This window comes from Camelus bactrianus, chromosome 4 (genome assembly GCF_048773025.1).
Source record: "Camelus bactrianus isolate YW-2024 breed Bactrian camel chromosome 4, ASM4877302v1, whole genome shotgun sequence".
NCBI lineage: Eukaryota > Metazoa > Chordata > Mammalia > Artiodactyla > Camelidae > Camelus > Camelus bactrianus.
In genome coordinates this window covers 104,458,745-104,479,441 of record NC_133542.1, presented here as the reverse complement: position 1 = coordinate 104,479,441, position 20,697 = coordinate 104,458,745, and positions in this window count along the sequence as shown.

Genomic DNA, 20,697 nt, shown 5'->3' with positions numbered 1-20,697 from the left:
TACGTGTAAGGGACTTACAACCTTACTTCTCATACTGAACTAGTAAAGCTGTGTATAGAAATGATGCATTTTAGACTATCTTTTTGTGCAATATAGCCCTGTTTGTGTGTGTACCAGCCAGTTTTTGTGTAATATACCAAGGCAGGATTTTCCTTTGAAACTTTTTAAATGACACATATTAAAGCCAGCACTACTAGCCTGAAAAAGAAATGCGTACTTCCAGTTTAAACTGAACCAGAATGTCAACCACTCATAAACATTCTGTCAGGATACGACCACAGAAACCTAAAGAGACAGAGAAAAAAATACCCTGAAACAGTCACATAACTAAAAATCATGCACATCCTGACAGTGTACTAAAATAACTTCCATTCACCATAAATTTGATGAGAAAAATAATCCTTGTTCCTAGCTATGCTGATCCTCGTGAAACAGCCCAATATTCCAAGCAACATCCCCCAGGAATGTGCCTTTAAATGACTCCTTCCCATTCTTCCTATGCTATCCACCACCCACTCTCAATTGTACAATCCACCACCCACTATCAATTGGTCCCTTCTTCCTTTGGAAAAAATAATCAATAATACATAATGCACTTGAGTTTATAAAAACATATCATCATCTTTAATGACCAGGGGCCCAACCATTGTCTTGGCTGGCCTCTGTGTTCTGTAGCTTCCATTGCTTTCTGCCTACTCTACTTCCTTCTTATTTCTTTACCCTCATTATTTTGGGTGGAAGAAGCATCTTCCTAGGGCTTTTCTTAGCAGATAACCTGTCATATGGTCATTCTTAAGTCATAGAATATACTGTAAATCCATAAATTTTAGGGTTTGTTTGGAAATTTAATAAATGTACACACACACAAAAAGCATATAACAGGTGATTACTAGGTGTTCAGTTTTCTTGGTGGCTGACACCAAAACCAAATAAGAGTTTTCTTCTCATTTCAAAAACAGTAAACAAACTAGTGGTTACCAGTGAGGAGAGGAAAGGGGGAAGGGGCAATATAGGGGTAGAGGATTAACAGGTACAAACTATTAGGTATAAAATAAGCTACAAGGATATGTTGCACAACATGGGAAATACAGCCAATATTTTACAATAACTATAAATGGAGTATAATCTTTAAAAATTGTGAATCACACCCACAAGTTCATATAATATTGTACAATAATTGAATTTCAACAAAAACAACTTTTTAACAATAAATTTATTTAAAATTTAAGGAGGCATTTTCTCTCAGGGGTGTCAGTGTAGCATGTGGACTTGCACAAACTTGTAAGTAAGTGCTTCCTTAAATTTTGCACCCTAGGTCTTGGTCCTGTCTTTTTTTAATCAACCCTTATCTGTTGTTATTATTTTCCTCATTATTTTGTGTGGTTTAAAAATAAGCATTCCCTTAGCCTATCTTTCTCACCTACATAACACAGAAGTATAGATCAGGACTAACCTGGGACTTCAGAACACTGTTGTCTGGGTTCAAAGTTTCACTGTACTACTGAGCTGCAGTTCTAACATGGGAAGATTACTTACAATAATTATGCCTTGGGTTCCTCATTTGGATAAATTTTGTACTCAACACATAGATGGATTTTCCCACAGCCCAGCTCTTCAATTTCACTTACCATCAAATCTCCACTTGGTAACAACACTTTCTCAAGGGTGTGTGAATAATGTTTCTTCCTCACTCAGTCTTCTTTTTAGCTCAAGTGATTCACTTCATAAGAATTAGTGGGGAAAAAATTAAATCCCCTTTCAGACACACAAAAATAACAATACATATAAGTGAAATCAATGGAGGGAACCCTGGATTTACATAGGTCAACTTCTAATTCTATGATTGATATCTGCATTTTTCCAATCAGTATGAAGCACCCTAAAGCAAAAAATATGTCCCTCAATCTCAAGTAATAGGTAAATTATATTTTCCTTAAATTTAAATGTATTTTGAAGGACTGAGATTTTTTTTGCTGGTTTCTTTAACAATGATTCAAATCAGTAACTGAGGGATGTTTTTATCTGGTACAATTGTTTTATAGGAAAAAAATAGCTGCATCTTTTTCTATGTAATATCACATTTATGAAAAACTCCAAGTATATAACTAATTAAATATTTGATTATTCCATAATATTCTAAGTAAGTCTTTAACCAAGAAAAATAAAATAAAATTTCTAGAAAAATTTAACCAGGATAGTCATATTCTGGTATTAAAAATAATTTCCTTATGATTCAATACAAAAATTATGATTTCTGTATCATTCTCTTCAACTTATTTGTCATTCTTTTAGTCTCCAACTTCTAGTACAGTTGGCTAGGACTTCTAGTCTTCAAGAACAAAAATCATTTCTCATGTCTATAGTCTTACAAAGATAAAAACCAAATAATCAAAGATAAGATTAGGAGTTTGGGATTAACAGATACACATTACTGTATACAAAACAGAAAACAAGAATCTACTGTAGAGCACAGGGAACTATACTCAATTTCTTGAATAACATATAATGGAAAATAATCTGAAATATATACATATGTATGTATATGTATAACTGAATTGATTTGCTGTACACCTGAAACTAACATTGTAAATCAACTGCACTTCAGTAAAAAATAAAATTTAAAAAAATACAAGTAAAAATGTGGATTGTACACCAAAGTAAAGAAATCCTGTCAGACTTTGGTCTATGTAGCCAGAAATCCATTATTTACTTCTGTACATATTGTCTACTTACAAATTCGTGCATATAATTTTTAAGTTTCCCCATTACTTTTACAAAACAAAATTGCACATATAATAAAATCATGTTTTACTGAAAAATGTGTATACTCTTTTACAGTGGTTTACACATAGCAGATGTTAAAGAAACATTAAATATGAAAAATTATTTGGACAGAAATCCAGTCTGATCTAATAAATAATTAAATTCTGACAAATTCAGGGTTTTTTTTTTTTTTCAGTTTCAGTTAATGTTTATCAGACATAATATAAACAAATTTGTGCTTGGTAGCTGTCCATAGGGTGATGCTATAATTACTAGATGAGAAAAAGTTCAATTTAACACATCAATTATTAGCAAATAAATTGGGTTTCTTTTAATTTTATTTGGTTGTTTGAAAACAGTTTATCCTCTGAATAAGTTTTAAATAATCTCTTTATAATCCTGTTTGCTTTACTAATTTCCAGAACTAAATCTTAAATAAACATCAATTTGCCCATATTCCAATTAAGGGATGTTTAATCAATTGCACCATTTTCCTTTCGCCAACCAGGAAGCCGGGAATATGCCTTTGTCGTTTGTGTAACAGCCCGCAATACCCCAAGGCCCTGTCACCGGTAAGAGGAACAGGCAGCTGCTGTTTTGTGGCTAGTTTGCATAGGATGTACTTATTGCTTGAGAAACTACTTATGAAGCACTGAGTTGCCTTATAAGTCTCCCCAGTATTAAGAGGTTATTGACTTAACAGAAGGGGGTATGGCGTGCAAAGCATGCCAGTCCATCTAAGAAAGGCAATGCGCCGAGAGAAGTGTAATACACACACTCTAGAAGTACCTGAAAGACTAAAAAGTCAAGACTTCAGTTATTAAGTTTCTAAAGCAGGAAGCGTTTTTTTTTGTTTTTTTTTTAACAGCGGAGCAGTAACTTATCACATTCAAGGTGCTCAAATCATTTCTCCTACAGATACAAGTAGGGAAGCCAAGGTGACTCATTTAGAAAGCTAACGGAAGATCTTTACACACATTCTATGAAAAAGGTAGTGGCCAATCCTGAACTTCTGAATGAGAATGAAAAGAGCCTGTGACTGACTGATTCAAGTATCATTCCTCTCATTTTTCAAAATGCACTGAAATAAACAACAAAGCCTCAAATCTGAATTTAAGATTTCCAAGAAATCAGCTATTCTTCTTGTTTCCTGACTTCCTGAATATGCTTTCCTTGCTTTTTCCACAAGTAATTAAAAAAAAAAAAAAAAAGATGCAGTCTACAAAGTTCAGAAGAGAGTAATTGTGACTCAAAAAGAAAATACTCAACTGAGAAGTGGTTAAACTTTTAAAGGCAATACAGAAATTCCCAAATAGGAAATAAAATCTCTGAGTCCTTCTTCAAATACAAATGAGACAGAGAGACAGAGAGAAACCCTTTAGAGCAAAACCCAATCTATTGGTCAACTAGAATACATAAATTTACGTAAATAGAGAAGCTATAACTATGTGATATGTAAGTCCACATCTAGAGTTAATATTAACAACTCAGAGGAAAAGTGTTTTAACAATCTATACCAGGAAAATATGTAAATTTTATTAAAATAAAAAAAGTTATGTAGATAAACAAGTTTATTCTAGTACAGGAAACTATATTCAATATCTTGCAGGAACCAATCATGAAAAAGAATATGAAAACAGATATATTTCTGCATATGTATGACTGAAACATTATGCTGTACACCAGAAATTGACACATTGTAAACCGACGACACTTCAATTAAAAAAAGAGTTATCAACATTCAGTCATGAGGAGAGGATAGATGGGAATCAATGTGAGAGGATTAGTTGTTTATCATTCACAACAGGGGATAAAATAGAACTTTCTAAATTTGAAACTTAGTGTTTAAAAATGACTGCAACACATAAATGTGTTCTATGATCTTTTCAATTTGCCTTGAAAGAATATTCAAGTAAATAATATCTATTAAGATGAATAAATACTTATTCGAAACTTAGCAATTAAATTGGCTTCAATTGGGCTGCTTTTTCTTATAAATTTAAGCAAAATTAATTTGATGGTTTTGTATTAAACATGATTTTTATAGTATAAAATTTTCATTTGAATGTCTGCCTATCGGTTTAGTTCTTTCAGTGTGTTTCATTTGTGTAGATGTGAAGTGTCTGAAAGTATATTCACCTGAGTTAATAATGGTTACTTCTCAATGGAGGAATTTCAAGTAATAGTTTACTATTACTTTACATGTTCTGCATTGTTTGAATTCCTGAAATTAAACATATATAATATTTAGAGAACCATGGAATCATTATTCTTCAAATAAAATATATACTCTGATAGCAGATCTACGTATAAGAAAGTCTGAGAATATTTTTTACTGAATCTTTGAAATACACCTAAGTCTGAGATATTCCACTTTTCTTATCTTTTTTTTAATGTGCTTTTGGGAAGATTTTCACACCTTCACAAACATGAGCTGTTTCAATCAGTGAGGAACAAACAGCTTACACTGAAAGATATATGATTGCACATAAATTACTTACTTTTAGCTTATCAACTAATCCTTTAAAATGAACACTGATAGATTTTTTCCCTCTCTCTCTTTTTCTTTACCACAAAAAAGAGGGAGACAGGAGGAAGGAAAAGAAATTAAGAGAGTAAAAAAGAAAGAAAGAAAGAAAGAATGGGGGAGCAAAGGAAAGAAAAGTAGGCGGGCTGAGAAGAAAGGGGAAAAAAGAGGAGCCTCCATTAGTACCCAAACCAGCCTGATAGTAATTTTAAATTGTAACTCATTTTTCTGTATCTTATTTAATATTTCATTAAAGATTTTCCACTGAATGAGCTTTCATGCCTCCTAACACACACATACACACTGAATGCAATAAGATGAATTAACTCATAATTATATGTGAATTTCTATGTAAGTGACTTTATTTAACTTAAGCAGAATAATATGCATCAAATTAAAAATATAGTACCTTAACCTGAACTTCTAATACTTCTGAGAAATTTCTGAACATACTTCATCAGCTGTGACATAAGCATATTCTGCCATTCTGTTTCCTAAGTCACTGCATTTTTTTACCCACTTTCCTTTTATTCTTAAAATATCATTTTTCTTAATAATCTATTGAAGACAATCTAAGAAACATAAAAACAGTTTAGCCAGTAATGTTTTATGTTATATTGATCTATTCCATCCATTTTTCTCATGTGTTACAATCTCTGCATTTGAGATGCAATTTATAGTCAATGGATTCACAGCATTTTGCCATAACATCGTATGAGTGGTAATTTATTTTCTTTAGTGTTTCCAGAACAGAACATAATGGTACATGGTAGAAATAATGGCCTCCTTGTTTTGATGAAATACATTATTTGAATAGTTCAAATATATATTGCATTTTAATTGGCAATCGGTTGTTGGGGATGTTTGTAATACACATTTTGGCTTTAGGGTTAGTTTCTTTGCTCGGTTTTTGAAACTGGAATTGCCATTTTGTTACTAATTTGCACGTTGCCTCTGTATAATAAAGGAAAATCCATTATGCTGCAGGCTTTTTCAGTTTTTTTTCTACATGCCTTTTGAATGGTTGTCATGTTTTGACATAAAGTATGTGTTCCTCCATTGTTCGGTGGCATGCTCCAACTCTACACGATGGAATGTACATTCTGTTTGTTTGGTGTCTTTTTCCTTCAGATTTCTGGTCTCTTTTAAATGTGTTTTTATTTATCTTGGTCTGCTAGTGAGGACTCAGCTCTAGTGTACAGATCAAAGCATTTCCCCTCACTTTGATCTCTTGTTGAGGAAGCAGGCATGTCGCATGTCCTAAAGTGAGGGGCTAGACAAAGCCTCACTCTTCCTTCATCCATTCTGTGGTTTGGGGTCTCAGGGGTAATACATGTTGATTCCCTAACTCAATCATTCAGCCGTTTCACAGCTACAGAGAACAGAGACACCTCTAAGGGAATGCTATTATCCACCCTTCATAGAGGTCACACAGACCTGGGATCAAGCACTTCCTTGAAACCTACACTTAATCTTAATTTTGAACATGTCAGTGTTGATTTCCAGATGATAGCCCAGCCCACAGGATGAAGATTTCCACACACCGCTAGAACTTTAGTGGCACCTAACAGTTTACCTTGATTCCACTCCTTCAGTTCAGCAACTATTTACCCTGGAGAAACAGATAATCCAGAGCTGACAATGCAACAGGTAAGAGTCAAATGTGTCACATTTTTTTCCTGAGAATTTTCTGCATCCAGTGTGTCTGCAATTATTTTTAATGATTCATTTATCATTATACAAGAGAGCATACTGACCTCAATAAACATTTACCTGATATTCATGTGAATTTCTTCCAATTTTTGAATGGTTCAGTCCACCTGCTATTTATTTTTTAAAGATGTTGGAAGTAGAACTTTTTCATATAAATATATTTTATGATTTTCCTGTTTTCCCAAACATTTTCTTAATTATTCAGTACCGTATTTTAAAAACAGTCATTAACCTCACTGAGTTATAATTGCATAATGTGTTAAATTGCTTTTGGGAAACTTTATGATATCTGCAGTGAAACTTCTCCTTCATTTTATTTTCTGTATGTTCTTAACTGTCTTTATTCCATTTCTTTTGTGACTATCTGTGAAATTACTTTTTAAAACAAAAAATTTCTCAGAGTAACATTTTATACTAAGCACATGAAAGAAAATAATTAGGGAGAAATTTTAAATTTTTCATTTTCTATCCAGATAGGTTGTGTGTTTTCTTTCAATGCACTTTCATGATTTACTTTATTAAGCTATTACTAATATTTATTTTACATTTTATTTCTAAAGACTATGACTAAATTGTGAATATATAGATATAAACATATATAAAATAAAAAAATATATATATAAAACTTAGCACAACTTGGCTAACAGAATGCCTCTCATCTCCCTGAAAAAAACTCTCCTTATACATTTAATGAAGGGAATATACAGAAAGACTAATGAAATGCTCATTTTTATTTTTTAAATTATGTTTATAGAATAATTTACTAATTCAAATCATTTAAGGATGGTTTTGTCTCAGAGGATAAAACATATTCTTACATGGAAATAAATTAAATTTGATTCATCCTTTCTTAAAGTCATATATAACTTTTACAGCTTTTCTGCAGTTCAGAAAAATGAAGACAATAAAGAAAAAAGTATTGATTTATAGGAGGTATCGTTATGCATTGAATGCACATGTTTAAATTATACTGTGTCGCTTGTAATATGCATATACATTCTATATTCATAGGTAATCATAAATCATGAGATGGTCATAATATGGGCATTCCATAAGGAAATGCATATAGACCTCTAATATCATTTTAATAATGTTCATGAATAAAATTCATATTAAATATAAAGTTAATAAAAATTTAATATCACTTTAATGTGTCACATAAGTGCATGATAATTCCTTTAACCAAGTCTAGATTGCTTCAATCACTTTAGAAGGAAAGAACTTTGAGTGAAACAAAATTTTCTATTATGGCAATAAGTAAAATTGAGTAAAATTTCCACAGTGCCTATACCTAAAGCAATACTAGTCTAAATGAAATGTAGATGATCATTTCCACAGTACCCAGAAAACTGTATGAAGAACATGCTGTGCTGAGACCAGGCTGGGTCCTCTCTCTCACACATTATCTATCTCCTCTCCTGATTATTTGAGTTCTTTGCGTACCTCATGCTGCTTTTGACTTATCTTCCAACGCAGATTGGATTAACCATTTGTTTGTGTTCATTCACTGACCTCAACCTCATCTCCTATTTTTTTTTCCTTTTTTGCTTTGAGTTACAGTACATCTGTGAGTTTACAGGAAAGTTTTCTTTTTATCCTGAAAGGGTAGAGCTATATGTTTTGTCTAAGTGTCTGTGTAATTTGGATATTTATAGAACAAGAAAGATGCACAATAAAAATGAGAGAAGAACAAAAAGATCCTTTTAAACATTTACCTTAAAAGCAGCAGCATCTTTCTGTCAAGCAATTGCTATCCTGGACCTTCCATTTACAATGTAACTTTTAATCTCAGAATATTATTTCTTGGGTACAGAGTCCAAGATGGTGGCTTAGGAAGTATCTGAACTCACTTCCTCTCATGGTCACACCAGATACAAAGCTACATATGGATCATTCCCCTCTGAAAAAGATCTAAAAACTAGATGAACTGTTCTCCACAACAAAGAATAAAAGGACCACATCAAGATGGGAAGGAGAGGCAGAGACCCACCTTTGGTGCAGTGACACACATTAGGGAGGGATCTCACCAAAAAGGTGCTTCCCTGGAGGAGTGAGAGGTTGGTGCCTCACTTCAGGCACCCCAAACCCTGGGACCTGCACCAAAGAGAAGAGTCCTCAAAACATCTGGCTTAGAAAACCAGTGGGGCTGCTATTCCAGGGTCCGCAAGTGCAATAGGAAACAGAGATCCCCCTCTTAAAGGTCGCATGTAGTCTCAGTCATCCTGAGATTCAGCAAAAAAAAAAAAAAAAGCAGTTTGAAAAGTGCCTAATCTATGTGTGAAGGTGATTCATTTACTCATCTAAAGGCCTCAACTGGATGGGCAGGGGACAGTTGAAATGACCCCTGGGGACAGAGGCACTATATTCTCCAATTAGCTTGTTACCACCAGTAGGCAAATTCTGAGGCTTCACCTTCCTGTCACCTAGCCAGGACAGATGTGGGTGAGCGGTTGTAGCACAATCCTGCTGTCTAGCCAAAGCTCGACAGCTTGGGTGGCTACAACACTCTGCTACCTCCTGGCTGGGTCTGGAGGGTGTGAGCGGTGGAGGCATTCTCCGCTCCCAGCCTGAATCTGGTGCACACGCATAGACAAGGAGCTGTCCTGCTGCAGTGCTGAAACCAGAGCGTGCCCGCTCCCCGAACTCTCCAGCTGCCTTGCTAAAGCCACTGGGCATGCACAATTCACACAGGGAGCAATCCTCAATTGCCTGGCCCTGTTGGCCAGGGAGGAGCTGGCATTCCTGACTTCAGGGAACTCTAACAATCAGAAAGACAGCTCTTTCCAGGCCACAATCTGTGCATTGTCATTGCACAGACAGCTGACTGAAACATAGCACCAGTCTTCTTTGAAAAAGAACTATGTACTTAGCCTACAGCTTCAACCTGAGAGGCTGGTTTCAAGTTTCCCACACATCTAAAGTCCAAGGAGGCACTCCCAGGGAACATAAGAAGGGAGACACCATCCTTATGTACTCCAATGGCCTCCCTACAGCTCGATGAGACTTCTAGGAAAGGAGCTTATACACTCATCTGGAGCACCAAAATTCACACAACCATCACCCAGGCAAAGCTTCAGATCTCATGACTCAAGGCCAGCAGGGATTACAAACATAGGCCCACAGTACCCTATATGTCCGTATACTTCAAAAGCTGCAGCCTGAGGGTTTGGCAGCCAATCAGCCTGAAACAAGGTGCTAAATGAAATCTCCCCCCTAGGAACACTGACAGGTCTGGCACACCCTCAACAGTGGGGGCAGATCAAGAAGAAATCAGGCAGTTAAGACAATCACAAAGGTTTGAGAGGCCACCAAGAGTTGCAGCAAGTTTGAACAAGACGGATCCTCATCTCTACAAGTCCACTGCTTCGAGACAAAAAGGTGGCTGCTTTGCCTGACACACAGAAACAAACGCAGAGAGCCAAGCAAAATGAAGAAAAAGAAATGTGTTTCAAACAAAAGAGCAAGGCAAAACCTAAAAAAGGATCTTAGTGATAAGAAGATAAGTGATCTCCCTAATAAAGATTCAATGCAATGGTAATAAAGTTGCTCATTAAACTCAGGAGAAGAATGGACAAACACAGTGAGAATTTCAACAAAGAGACAGAAAACCTAAGAAAGTACCAAACAAAAGTCACAGAGCTGAATAATACAATAAATGAAAATTACACTGAAGAGTTTTAACAGAAGACTGGATGAAGTAGAATGTATCAGTGAGCTGGAAAAATAAGGCAATGAAACTCATCTAGACAGAGCAGCAAAAAGAAAAAAAAATAATTTTTTTAATGAAGATAATTTAAAGAAACTCTGGGACCATATCAAGTGGAATAACATTCACATTATAGGGGTCACAGAAGAAGAAGAGATAGAAAAAGTGGCAGGAATCTTATTTGAAGAAATAATGGCAGAAAACTTCCCTAACCTAGAGAAGGAAATAGACATCCAGGCACTGGAAGCCCATGGTTCCAAACAAGATAAACCCGAAGAGATCCACACCAACACACATTACAATTAAAATGTCAAAATTTAAAGAATCTTAAAAGCAGCCAGAGAACAATGAATTGTTACATACAAGGGAGCCCCATAAGGCTCTCAGCCGAAATTTTGCAGGTCAGAAAGGAATGGCATGACATGTTTAAGGTTCTGAAAGGGAAAAGTCTTCCAATAAAAACACTGTACTCAGCAAGGTTATCATTCAGAGTTAAAGGAAAGATAAAGAGTTTTCCAGACAAGTAAAAGCTAAGGAGTTCATCACAACTAAACTGGCCTTATAAGAAATATTAAAGGGACTTCTTTAAGTAGAAAAGAAATGGCACTAATTAATAAGAAAACACTGGAGAGCAAAAATCTCACTGGAAAAGGTAAATACATAGTAAACATAGTCATAAAGCTACTAAGAAGGTTAAAAATAAAATAGTAAAGTTTACTGAAAATATAATTAGTTAAGGTTTACATAAAATCAAAAAGATGTAAAAAGTAGCACCAAAAAATAAACTGTGGAAGCAGAAGTAAAATGTAAAGTTTTGAAATGTGTTCAAATTTAAGTTGTAATCAACTTAAAATAGATCATTACATAGAAAGGAACCACATAGGTTCACATGTGTGAACCACACCATAACCAGAAAACAAAAACTCATAGTGAATACAGAAAATAAAATGAAAAAGTACCTAAACATAATGCTAGATAAAGTCATCAAACCGCAAGGAAAGAGATAGGAGGGAAAGGAGAGGAACTACAAAAACAGCGAGAAAACAATTAGCAAAACAGCAATAAACACACAGCTATCAATAACTACCTTAAATGTGAATGGATTGCATTCAATCAAAAGATACAGAACAGCTGAATGCATTAAAAAAACAAGACACATCTATACACTGCCTACAAGATAGTCACTTCAGAAGTAAAGACAAACACAGACTGAAAGTAAAGGGGTTAATTTAGCAAAAAAATATGTAACATTTATCAACATACATGCACCCAACTTAGCAGCATCAAAATCTATGAAGCAAATATTAACAAATCTACAGAGAGAAACCGACAACATTACAATACTAATAAGGAACTTTAGCACCTCACTTGTATCAATAGATAAACCATCCAGACATAAAACAAACACCAGCACTAGACAACACAGGGGCTAGGAGGGTCAAAGTGCTTGCGTAGTCTAAAATCTACATAAAACTTTACAGTCAGCCCTCCATATTGGCAGTTCTGCATCCATGGATTCAACCACTGCAGATCAGGTAGTACTGTATTTGTATTTATTGGAAAAAAATATCCTTGCGTAAGTTGACCCACACAGTTTAAACTTGTGTTATACAATGAAAAACTTTGTACAGACATTCAACCCAAAAGCAGCAGAATATACATCCTTCTTTAGTAAACATGGAACATTTTCCAGGATAGATCATGCTAGGCCAGAAAATAAGTCTCAGTAAATTCAAGAAGACTGAAATAAAATCAAGCATCTTTTCTGAACACAATGGTATGAAACTAGAAATCAATTATGAGAAGAAAACTGGAAAAGCTACCAACACATAGAGATTAAACAACATGTTATTGACAAAGACTGGGTCACAGAAGAAAGCAAAGAAGAAATCAAAACATATCTACTGACAAATCAAAGCAGAAATACACCAAAAATCTATGCTATACAGCAAAAGGAGTTCTAAGAGAAAAGGTTCTTAGCAGTACACGTCTACCTTAAAAATTGGAGAAATTTCAAATGAACAATCTAACTTCACACCTAAAGGAACTAGAAAAAAAAAAAAAGAACTGAAGTCCAAAGTTAGTAGAAGGAAGGAAGTAATAAAGATGAGACAAAATAAATGGAGACTAAAAATGCAATAGAAAAGGTCAATAAAACTAAAGGTCAGTTCTTTAAAAAGATCAACAAGATTGACAAGCCTTTAGCTAGACTCACCAAGAAAAAAGAGAAAACTCAAATATTTTCAGAAATGGAAGAGAAGCTATAACTGATACCATAGAAATACAAAGGATCATAAGAGATTACCATGAACAACAATATGGCAACAAATAGAATAACCTGGAGGAAATGAATAAATTCCTCAAAATCCATAATCTTCCAAGACTGAATCATGAAGAAATAGAAAATCTGAATAGGTAAATTAGTAATAAGGAGATCAAATCAGTAATCAGAAAACTTCCAACAAACAAAAATCCAAGAACAGACACCCTCACTGGTGAATGCTACCCAACTGTCAGAGAAGATTCAATACCTGTCTTCTCAAACTTAAAAACAAAAACAGAAACAAAAAAAAGCTGAAGTGAGAGAGCTTTCAAATCCATTTTATAAGACCAACAATACCCCGATACCAAAACCAGACAAGGACACCACACACACGCGGACACCACACACGCGCACACACACACACACACACACACGTTATAGACTGATATCCATGATGAACATAGATGTAAAAATTCTCAACAAAATATTAGCAAACCAAATTCAATGATACATTGAAAGGATCATGCTCCATGATCAAGTGGAATGTGTTCCAGGGATGCAAAATTGGGTCAATATTCACAAATCAATCAATGTCAATAAAATGCAAGATAAAAATCTAACTATCATTTCGATAGATGCAGATAAAGTTTTGACAAAATTATCACCCATCTATGATAAAAATTCTCAACAAAATGGGTATGGAGGGGCTGTACCTCAACACAATAAAGGCATATATATATATATATATATATATAGTGAATTCACAGCTAACAAGTATCATACTAAACACTGAAAGGCTGAAAACTTTTACCCTAAAATCAGGAACAAGACAAAGATGCACACTCTCCCCACTTTTACTCAACATAGTATTGGAAATCCTAGCCACAGCAAACAAACAGTAAAAAGAAAAAAAGTCATATAAATTGGAAAGAAGTGAAACTGTTACTATTTGCAGATGACATGAAACTATAAATACAAAATCCTAAAGAAACCCCCCCAAAACTGTTGGAACTAATAAATAATTTCAGTAAAGTCACAGGATACAAAATTAATATACAAAAAGTCTGCTGCATTTCTATACACTAATAATGAGCTATCAGAAAGACAAACGAGGAAAACAATTCCATTTTCAATCACACCAAAAGAATAAAATACCTAGGAATAAATTTAACCAAGGAGGTGAAGGACCTGCACACTGAAATCTATAAAACACTGATACAAGAAATTGAAGAAGACACAAAGAAATGGGTTCCAACTTCATGCTCATAGACTGGAAGAATTAATATTGATAAAATGTTCATATCTCCCAGAATAATCTACAGATTCATTGCAATCTCTATCAAAATACCAATGGCATTTTTCATAGAACCAGAACAAGTAACTCTAAAATTGGTATGGAACCACATACACACACAAAGGATTGCCAAAACAACTTGAGAAAGAAGAACAAAGCTGAAGGTATCACAGTCCTGATTTTAAACTGTATTATGAAGCAATAATAATGAAAACAGTATGGTATTGGTATAAAAATACATACAGACACATAAATCAATGGAACAGAATAAACAGCCCAGAAATTAACCCACATATCTATGGAAAATTAATTTATGACAAAGGAGGTATGAATAGACAATGGGAAAAGGACAGTTTATTTAATAAATGGTGTTGGAAAAACTGAACTGCAACATCCAAATGAATGAAACTGCACCACAATCTTAAACTATACACAATAATTAATTCAAAATGGGTTAAAGACTTGAATGTAAGACCTGAAACACAGGCAGTAAACTCTGTCTCATCAGGCTTACTGATTTTTTGGGGGGGGGGGTCTAACCCCAAAGGCGAAAGAAATAAAAGCAAAAATAAACAAACAGGACCATGTCAAACTAAACAGCTTCTGCACAGTGGAGTAAACAATCAACAAAATGAAAAGGCAACCTACGGAATGGGAGAAGATATTCGGAAATCATATATCTGCAATAGGAGGGTAATTCAAAGTATATAAAGAACTCATACTGCTCAAAAACAAAACAAAACTAATCCTGTTGAAAAATAGGCAGAGCATGTGAACAGACATTTTTCAAAGAAGACATACAGATGGCCAACAGGCACATGAAAAAATGCTCAGTTTCACTAACATCACTAATCATCTGGGAAATGCAGATCAGAACAACAATTAGTTATCATCTCAAACTTGTCAGAATGGCTACTATTAAAAAGACAAGAAGTAACCAGTGTTGGAAAGATATGGAGAAAAGGGAACCTTTTTGCCCAGCTGGTAGTTATTTACATTGACTTGGCCTCTATGGCTAACAGTATGGAGGTTTCTCAAAAAATTAAAAATAGAGGACCATATGATTCAGCAATTCTACTACTGGGTAAAAAGACAAAGAAAATGAAAACAGCGGTTTGAAAAGATGAAGGCATTACGTTCATTGCAGCATTACTTACAATAGCCGAGATATGGAAGTAACCCAGGTGACCATCAACAATAGGTAAATGAATTAAGAAGATGTGAAATACACATACGCATGTGCACACACACACACAAGGGAATATTACTCAGCCATAATGAAAGAAATGACATCTTGCCACAAGGAACAATATGGATGGACCTTGAGGGTATTATACTGAATGAATTAAGTCAGACAAGAAAGACAAATACTACATGTCACTTATACATGGAATCCAAAAAAAACAAATGAACAAACAAAACAAAGCAAAACCCAGACTCCTAGATACAGAGAGTAGACTGGTGGTTGCAAGAGGAGATGGGGATTGGTAGGGCTGGGGGGTGTGGGGAGGGTGTTGCAACATGGGTTAAAGCAATTAAGAAGTACAAACTTCCGGTTATAAAATAAATGAGTCATGGGGATGCAATACACAGCATGGGGAACATAGTAATATTGTAATTAACACTGGAAGGTAACAGAAGGTACCTAGACATTGTGGTAACCATTTTGTGATGTATACAATGGTGAATCACTATGCTGTACACCTATAACACTAATGTAACTAAGTGTATGTCAGTTAAAATTCAGTTAAAAAGAAAAAAGAGTATTTCCTCCTCTCCTAACTCTCCCAACTTTCCTTGTCTGTAAACCCTTCAAATACCCTATCTGAAACTAATCTAAATCAAAGCAGCTTCTCCTTCACCACATCTGCACATCTAGACTCTAAAAAGGAATGCCCAACTGCTTGATCTGTTGGGAAGGCGGCCATACACATTTTGTCCTCATCACAAAGCCCTCCCTGAACAAAAAGCTCAGGCAGACAACAGTGTGGGAAGTGCTAGAAATCCCACAGGACATTTTAGATTCAAGACGTCCTCAAAATGCCCTAAGCCTGCGTTCATGCACCTGCTCATGCCACTGCAAAGACAAGGCCAAGAAATCTTCGGTGCCACTCACCAGTCTGATTTTTTCTTTCATGCATCACTTGGCTTTTATGTCACCTCAATATTGGCCATGTGTTCCCTCTTGCCATTTGTCTGTTTCTCTTCTCCATGACACTGATCTCCCAGCCCTCTCTCTTTTATGTACTTCTTTTCCATAAGCCTGCTTTCCCTTTGCTAGTAGAGAATATTTTCTTTCATCTAGGAAAGTGCTGCCCTTAGTCAGTACCACAGCTCCTTTCCTGGCAGGGCTTGTACTCCTCAGGAGAGCAGAGTGGTTAAGAGCACACAGTGCAGGGAGCCAGGTATTCTGGGATAAATAGTCCAGCCTGCCACTAAATGTAGTTTTTTTTTTTTTATTGATGTGTAGTCAGTTTATAATGTTGTGTCAGTTTTTGGTGTACAGCATAATGTTCCAGTCATACATATATATATATACACATATTCATTTTCATACTTATTTTCATTATAGGTTACTCCAAGATATTAAATATAGTTCCCTGTGCTATACAGTAGAAACAACTTATTTATCTATCTTATATATAGTAGTTAGTATCTGTAATTCTCAAACTCTGAATTTATCCCTTCCCACCCCTTCTTATGTGGCAAATTACTTAAACTTTATGTGTCTCAACTTCATATTTAAAAAGGAGGTGATGACAGTATCTACTTCACAGTATTGTTGTGACCATTAAATAAATTATTTATGTGAACATTTGGAACAGTCCCTGGCATATGACAATGTCAACTGTTCAGGTCACCTGCCTTTTTTTTTTTTGAACGGTCACACTGGGGATTGAACCCAGGACCTCATGCATGCTAAGCATGCTCTCTACCACTGAGCTATACCCAAGCCCAGGGCCAACTGTTATCATTACGGCCACTAAGAAGGAACGCACACCTGGAAACAAACCACCTCTTTCTAGGATCCCCTGTGTCTATGAAACAAAACAAACACACAAACAAACAACAGATAAATACTCAGTTTTACAACACCCCTGCACATAGCCCAATGTCAGGAACTGAATAGGAAAAAGCAAAGTGGTCACAAATTAAAAGCACCTGTTGAAGGCTGCCATAGGAAGCAAATGAAAGTTCTAAATTCCCAGATATGCCATCAATTACATGAGTAAGTGCCTTCAAACACTAATTTTGCTACTTGTCCAGGTAATTGATGCATAGTTTTTGGGTTGTGATATAATTTGTACTGTCCCCAAATCATCTCTGCAAATTTATTGTCCTTCTTCTTTAGTGAAAGAAAACCTTTGAAAGCTATGTGCGTCACCTATGGTGGAATGAGTGCTCTTCCATACACAAATATGTTCCTTTTATTTGTCTTGTTAGCAGTCATTTTTTTTATTCTCACAAGTTAAGATTCTATCATGCTAATGTGTCATGGGCAAATAAAAAAATGAATGTTTCTTGCAGCCTAAAACAGAAAAATAACACTTTTTTTTTCCTGAATCTGGCTGTTTATTGGCAGAGGAGAATTACAACAAAACACTTTGGCAAAATTTTATCAATCCGTGTTTCTAGGGTATGTCACACTGGAGAACAGCAGCACGCAGGGAAAAAAACCCATGAATTAAATACTTTCTTTTTTTTTTCTCTTGCTAGGCTTCAGTGGAAGACATTTTGCCAAATCCTTTAACTGTGCCCTGAAATTAACACACCAATCCAAACTCCAGTTCCCGCAAGTAACTTCTCCACATTGGTATGAACTGTGCTGCACTGCCCTTGACCTTTCTTATTATTGGAGGCATTTAAGCTCACATCCTTTGCGTGACTGGGCAGCTGCGTCTGAAGCAGAGCAGCAGCAGACTGATGACATTTTGCAACATAGTAATTGTTTTTAAATTTTAATTAGGAAGAGCTACAGCGATGGGGCAGATGCTGAGAACCTTTTGCTCTACAGACATATTTTCATAGCTACGTGTCGCTAGTCAAGCACGCGCGTGTGGATATTCACCCGGGACACACGGGCACCATCAGTGCACCTGCATCCTCCAGTCTGTCCCGCGTGTGCTCATCTGCTGGTTCAGTGAAAAAACTGTTCCCAGACTTGAGGTTAATGAAGGAAGCGAAAAGATTGACATTCATCTGATTAAAGCAAATATTCCAAAAATACACAGTTTGTTTTATATGTATACATACATAGTTATAGATTTCATATGTGAAAACATGCAGGAGAAGACATGAATCTTCGAAATCAAGTATACAGATACACAGGAAGATGTATATGTGTATGCAGACAGGTAGGTCTGAAATACTGGATAAAAATCACAGTATTGTTTGATGTTACACTCACCAGTGAATATGTTGCAATAGAGATGATACATTATCTAGTTGGTTTGTAAATGAATAATAGTTTTAGAAAACTAAGATGACTTAAGGACCAGCTGGGCCCACATAACTATCTCTGATAAACAATTTGATGTATTCTATTTGGAGACATTTTTGTGAATAAAAAGTTCATTTATAAAATTTCTTTAAGTGAATAATTGGGATTAGTTGGAAATCATTTCCATGAATTCTCCTATTAAATATGAAGGGATCATTTCACCAGCCCAGAGCTCCCAGTTAATTCTGAATAAGTAGAAAAACATGTATTTATGACTGAAAAAAGTATCATCAGGTTTTGCTTAGTACAGTTAGGAAATGTATTTAATAACAATGAGGATAAAAATGGTAACATTTTAGTGCTTAGTAACTGTCAATCACTACTCTTAGTGCTTTAAATGTATTAACACTTGTAATTCTCCCAACAATCCTGTAAAATAATTACACCTCCCATTTTACAGTTGAAGAAACTAAGGCACACAGAGAGCTTAAGTAATTTGGCCAAGACTTAACAGCTAGTAATCAGTAGAATGGAGTTTGGACCCAGTCTGGCTCCCAGCTCTCCATCACTTTGCCTTGCTGCTCCTTGTGTGGCACAAGAAAAATCAAGAGTTTTTATCCACTGACTGCTGATTTTCAGCTGAGTCGTGTATTCCAGAAATACTTATATGAATTCTAGTCTCCATAATTTATAAAATGGGTGTGTTATTATTAATATCAGAAGGATAAGACAGAGTTTTAATGCGATGATCTATATGAAAATCTATTTGTAAAACATTTCTTATACTATAATTATTTTTAATAACAAGAAAAAAAGCAAAGGGCATCTCACAGTCTCTTTTAAGACAGAGCATACACACACTGTTCACAGGAAACTTGCTACTTCAACAGGTTACCTTATTTTCTTACTTGAATTATTTTTAGCCTTCCCTTATAACACTTAGTATCATTTTCCCAAAAAAACAAAACAAAACAAAACCTGGCCACATAATCTCTGTGTACCTACTATTTATCTGAACATCAGCATTTTGTAGAAAATACAATTTTTTAATTATGTAATTAAAAACACTGTAAATAAACCTTAATCCACATTTTTATGGGGTCTTCAAAATGCATTTTGAGATGAGCAATTACTACAGCAAATGACACAAAATTGTGACTCTTGATATGTATCACAAAACTGCCTCCAAAAAAAGAATTCTTAAATTTTTAACAGGTTATGAACGTTCTTATCACCAGAAGGATGTATTTCAAAGATTTTTTTTACTAATTTTGAAGACAAAAAAATATTCCATCAGTGTTTTAATTCACATTTCCTTCATTCCTACTGAGTGTGTACATATTTTCCTGTGTTCTTAGCCATTTACATTTTATTTTCTGTGAAAGTCTATTTGTATCCTTTTATTTGTAATGCCAAACTGATTTGAAAGTATTTTTTATGCTAAAGATAACAACCATTTGTTTAATGTGTTATATTGTTTCTCTGTGGCTTGTCTTTTCATTGTGTTTATGATTTAAAATACTCACATTTTATCATAAAAGTAATACATCTAACTTGTACAGTTGTCAAACATCACTAGATCATTCAGAGGTAAAAATGAAAGTACTTCCTATTCAAATCCACTGATATCATTTCAGTCCATCCATATACAGATTCTCTCTTTGCTCATTTCTCTATTCCTTCCCACTGCCCTCCACCTCACCTGATTCCAGGCACCCTCTGTCCCCCTCACCTCTCTCCTCCCCTCTCTTCCCCTTCTGAATCTCCTTCTTCCCTCTGCCACCCTTCCCTGACTGCCTTCCCTCCAGCCCTCTTGCCCTCTCTCCTTCCTCCTCTGAAAACATCTACATGTTTACAAGACACTTTTATAACAAATGGGACCCCTGATGATCACATTTGTTAACTCTTCCACAATTTACCCCACCACCAACACCCTTCTTAGTCATGGGCACTGTTTTGCGTCGAGACACATGGTTGACCTCATTAATTC